Raw genomic sequence first — 6,012 nt, 5'->3', positions numbered from 1 at the left:
AGAGTCCCTGAATGAATCGACTCTGCAAGGCTGTTCTCCACTTGCATTCCCAGCCCACAAAGACCAGAGACTGGATAAGACTAGAGCCCAACACAGAATGGCCCAGGCACGGCGGGCATTGGGGAGACATCTCACAGAGGCATTTTCCATACTGAACTTAGCTTCCTATATACTGTTCCAACAGGGCCATTTCATCACATTCTGCCTCACTCCCCCAGGTGTGTTTCCAATCTCCTGTAATTTTATTGAAACATGAGTCCAGATTTTCTGTAGACAAGCTTCCTTCATACAGAACACTAATAGTGGAGACACAGATAAATCCCAAATAAGTAATTCTAAGTACACAGAGTTTGATGGGGGTGGGGTGGGGGTCCCAAGGAAGGGGATGCACAAAGGAGGAGAAAAGAAGAAGAGGAGCAGGAAGCCTCTGACCGGTCACAATGTGGACACTGCAGGAATCCAGATGCAAAGGGAATTGAGCAATTTGGCTAGTAAAGGAAGAATCTGGGCTCTACCTAAGTTGCACATTGTTCTACAGTGAAGTTCCCCTTACACCCTGACCTGTATCTGGAATGATATTTGTATGCCCTATATATTCCCATAGACGTAACCAGCATTTTATGCCAGTGCCCAAAACACTCTCTTTTCCCAAGCTGAATGTGAGTGAAGGTATGGTACACAAAGAGAACCATGGATCTGTTCCAACATCTATAAATATTAATATGTGGGCATGAGCATCTAAAAATATGTTGGCTGTATCTTCAGACTCTATGCAGATGAGAATATAACCACTTCTGTCCACCTCTCCAGCAATTATCTCGGTATCTCTCTTGGATTACACCAAGAGCCTCCTAACTGGTCTTCCTGCGGCTACTCCCTGTTTTGTCTAGTTTACTCTTGACACAGCAGTCAGGATAGTCCTTTGAAAATGAAAGTCAGGTCATGTTACTCCTCTACAAAACCTGTGCCAGCTCCCCACTTCATTCAGAGTGAATTCCAAATCCTGAAGGGCCTACCAGGCCCTTCTGTGATCCAACCTCTTGAGTCTCTCTCCCAGTCCTTGCCCAGCCTCTCTGCTCCGAACTTCAAATAAATTCAGAACACTCCTACCTTAAGGCCTTTGACCAGCTGCTCCCCATCTCTGAAACATCTCTTCTACCTGATTTTTGGATAGACAACTTGCTCACCTCCTTCCTGCCTTTTTTTGGTTGCCAATTTTTCTTCCAGGCCTTCCCTGAGCACCCTATTTAAAAAGGCAACCCATTCAACCCCCCCGCCCCCCCACCCCCTTCCCAATACTTCTCATTCTTTTCTCCCCAAGTGATATCTAGGGAAGCACCTCTCATTTAACATACTGCACATTTCTATTTATTATATTTATTGTCTGTAATATGAACTCTACCAGGGAAGGAGCTTTTGTTCGTTTGGTTCTTGATGTATCTGCAGCACAAAGAAAAATGTCCAGTGATGAATAAAGAATATTGCTTGAAAGGAATATGCAAATTTATCCAATAGGCATTCATTGAGTATCTACTCTGTGATGGTATGTAGCCAGGTGCTGAGACAACTTGAGGAGCAAAGGCAGATGTAGTTTCAGCCCCCGGGCAGCTTAGAGACTGGTGGCAAATCAGAGACATTATTAACCCGGTCACATTAGTGCTCGAGTTGGCTCTTGTGCTCAGATCTGAGTACCCTGTCCCATCTCACATTTTGATTAAGAGACACCAGTTGAGCATGGCTGTTATCAAAGAAAAAAAAATATGCAAGTCTGAACATCAGTAAGGAGGGACTTCATTAAAGCAGCACTGTCACAATGGGAAGGTGCTCAAAACCTAAGTCAGAAATGTCCCAGGAAAGGGATGGGTGAATAAAGCCTTTATATCCAGAGACAGTGGGAAGTTTGGAAAGAGGAAGGGGGAGTTGCTAAAAACTTCTAGGGAGGGTCTTAACAAATAGCTCAACTATTATAGTAGAAAAATCAAGGCAGGGAATGTTTGTGACTGTTCACAGGGGCAAGGCGTGCACCCGAGGTGGAGCCAACAAGATACAGAGAAGGAGTTCTGGGCCTGTTTTAGGAAAACCAGCCTCAATACTTGTCATGCTCAAAGTCTGATCTGCCTTATCCGCATTCATAGGAAAAAGTTAAGGCTTAACCATAGGCATCTGATGGCTGTGTCCTTCCTTAATAATTTCTCCCTTTAGAGTTACATAGACTACTGTAGGAAGAATGAGTGTATGCAATTCATTTTTCATTACTATAAGAAAATACCTAAGGCTGGATACTTATAAATAAAAGAGGTCTATTTAGCTCACAGTTTTGGAGGTCCAAGGATGAGGGGTTGGTTCTTTCTAGCAGTCTCCAGACAGTGCCAGTTATCACATGGAATGAAAAAGGGAACACACAGTTGTGTCTTCTACATCCTCCTCTGGTCTCTTTTTCTTCTTCTAGAGCAACCTGTTCAATCACTGGGGGCTCCTCCCTGATGATCTTACCTAATTCTAATCACCTAATTCTAATCAAAGGTCCCACATCAAAACAACATATTCAGACCAAGTTTTTACCCCCTTGATGCCTCGCCATGTGGATTAAATTTCAGCATGAGTCTAGGGCGACAAACCATATTCAGACCATAGCAGTGATGTATTAAGGCATCAGAAACAGTAAAAGTACAAATTTATCTCCTGTGACTGTTGACCACTAGGTTGCCAACCACCACGACGAAGTCCCCTCAGACAGTGTTTGTGAATGTCACATGTACCCTGGGTGCTAGGTCATGAGCATAGTGATAGACACACTGCACCAGGAAATAAAAGACATTCCCTGGAATTTAGTGCTGAAATCATATTTTAGAAACCACTATGGGAATCCTTGAGCTTTCAAAGTGGCCTCAGTTTTTACCACCCGATCATGCTATGTACTTATAACAAACTCTATGCTTTTAACTGAACACTGCTGGCAGTGCTGAGATACCAGCTCCGTGTTGTTAAGCAAGCATTATTGAGGGGTATATCATGCATATAAACGCTTTAGGTAAAAGATGAGAAAACACCAATTAATATCAAAATGAATCTGCTCAATGAGCTGTAAAACTCGCCGTTCTTTCGGAGGCATTAAGCCTACTGTAAACTGCTACCCAAGAACTGCACTTTTATCGTGAAAAATACTTCTCACAGGAGGCCTTCAACTAAACCTTAGATTTTATTTGGGAAAGTCAGTGGCTGCTCCCAACTCTAATCACACATGCTTTGGCCTCTTATAAGTACATCTGGCATTTAGACTGTGAAATACCCTACTGGGCCTTGAATTCTCTGACTGAGTTACTGATAAATTCACTGAAATGTGTACCAGCCTTTAAAATAAGTCCATAAAAAAAAAAAGTGTCTCCATCCTGAGTTATATAGTTGTTCTGGTTGAAGAGCTTTGCATTAGAGGCAGGGAGAAATGCAGGGAGAGGGCAGGGACAGGGAATGAGAGGTAACTCTGGGGTGTTCCCAAGATGTCCCTGTCACTGTGCTTCTTGTGCTACGTGTGTCATGGCATTCACTGCCCACAACAGCTTTGTGATGAAGGAGGATCCTCTTTTTTTGTAGAAGGTGAAACAGAGACACAGAGAAGACAATTCGTTTTCCCAGTCACCCAGCAGAAGAGTAAGATACAAGTTTGAGTATAGATCTGTCTGATTTGGGACCAGGCTGGAATTTTCTCAGTTCCAACTTCTGTGCTGTCATTTGATGTGTGGTCTTGAGCAAATCACGTGGCTGCTTTGATTTTCTGTTTTCTTGATTGTAAAATAGAGATAATGCTGTGATTCACTTCACGAGGGCGAAAATTAAATTTACGTGAAAGCTCTCTGAGAAAATGTTAGGAACATTCACTGAACATACAGCTCAGTGAATCTATATCTTTTTTTTTTTTTTTTTTTTTTTACCTTCCTGGAATGTCTGCTATTGTCCTTTTGGTTAAGGTATATACAAAAGATAGACCTTTGCAGGGACACTCGTCTGCATGGAATGTTTAGCCGGAACCCAGGAACACACCCTAAGCACAGAGACTCTTATTAGAGGCACAAAAGGACAATGCATCTATGATTTACTAATTAGACCATTTTTTAAATTAATGGAAGTACTTTAAAGGTATCTTTTTCTTCTTTTTTTTTTGCTCTTTCATAGGAGGGAGGTTATGCCCTTGAGAAAATTACTTGACCCCTTTGAATTTGTTTCCCTATTAGTAAAATGGTAACAAAGACACAACCTCAGATTGCTTATCCTCTCATTTATTCCACAAATATTCTAAATGCCTGCTCTGCAGTGGCATTGTTTCAGATGTTGGGAATACAGCAATGAACAAAACGAACAAAAGTACCTCCCCCTTACATTCTTTTGTAGATAAAGACAAGAAATAAGAAAGATAAGAAGAATGAGGAGTCTGTTAGACAGGGACATGCATATGGGGAAAAAAAAAGGAGCAGGAAAGGAAAAGGAATTGTTAGGGATGGAAAGATCATCCGTGCTTTTAGACTTGGTGGCTTAGAGGGTACTAGGGTTTGGCATTCCTTCAAAAGTCATATGTTGGTGTATTGAAATGTCGCAATCTAACTCATAAATATGTGCAATTCATATGTGTCAATTTAAAAATAAAAATTACTTAAAAAATTCATATGTGAAACCTAATCATCAAGGTCATGGTATTCAGAGATAGGGGTTGGGAGGTGATGAGGTCATGAGAGCTTTGCCCATGTGGATGGGATTCATGCCCATATAACAGGGTGGGAGGGATCTATCAGTTCTTTTCCCCCTGTCTCTTTACCATGCAATGATGCAGTGGCAAGGTGCCACTTTGGAAGCAGAGAGTAAGCTCTCACCAGATGCTGAATCTACTAGCACCTTGATCTTGGACTTCCTACCTTCCAGAACTGTGATAAATAAATTCCTGTGCTTTTTGTCCTAAAGTATTTTGTTATAGCAATAAAAATACACCAAGGCAGAAGGCCTCACTGGAAAGTGGCAATTTAATAAAGACTCAAGAGGGTTATGTGGCTATCCTTAAGAGAGAAGCATTCTGTGTGTGTTGCATGTGTGAATACAGTATGTGTGTGAGTAAGGGGGATTGCAAATACAATTACATGTATCACTCACATCGAGTAATCAATACTTGTTTGCTAACTGTGAAGAAACCAAAATGTGTGTCCACAGGTTCTACAAAGAGGATTATAAATCTAGAGACAATGGCTTTGCAAATAAAAATGCAAAGCAAACAAAATGAAAGCATCATTTGCCTCAAATCTGCAACCCTGAGAATGTTAAGGAATCTCGCTGAAATTTCTATCAATCAAGATAGCCAAGAGCCAGCCCAGACCCTTCACATGCCTGAAGACTTCTGCTGACTTAGTTATTACTCATTTACAAACTAGACTACAACATGGCCTTGGGTAAATTTTATGAACTGCAGATCCATTAGAAGTACTAAGGGGAGATAACTTTTAAGGTGGATGTCAAAGAGGACACGGATCCCTCCCTCAGACCTTCCTTTGTAGTTGCCTCTATAATAGGATATTGAGCTTAATGAACCATAGATCTGACCAGCTGTAGCCTTCTATGATTCTTTTCGGTGACCTAGTATGACTTTTTATTGGACTCTGATATAGCAGATAGGATTTAGCCCTTGTTCCATCTCTGGGTGGTTTTTAGTGGCTAACGGGAGCAGTCCTTATGAATGCTGAAGCCAGTTTGGGCTCACTGGAAGAAGGTATTAGGATTTGGATATGAGGTGTTCCCCCAAAGCTCTTGTGTTACCATTCACAATGTTTGCAGGCAAAAACGATTGGATCTTAGTTTCAATAGACTGGGTGGTATGTGTAGGCAGGTAGGTCATGGTTGGAGGAGGTGGGTCCCTGGGGATGTGGGATGTGCTCTTGTAAAGGTTCATCTTCTCTGCAGACCCTTCCTCTCTTTCTCTGCTTCTTGCCACCATGTCATAGGAAGGCTCTATCATAGCCTTCCTCCATGATGTTC

The sequence above is a fragment of the Ictidomys tridecemlineatus genome, chromosome 1 (assembly GCF_052094955.1).
Source record: "Ictidomys tridecemlineatus isolate mIctTri1 chromosome 1, mIctTri1.hap1, whole genome shotgun sequence".
NCBI lineage: Eukaryota > Metazoa > Chordata > Mammalia > Rodentia > Sciuridae > Ictidomys > Ictidomys tridecemlineatus.
This window is presented reverse-complemented; position numbering follows the sequence as displayed.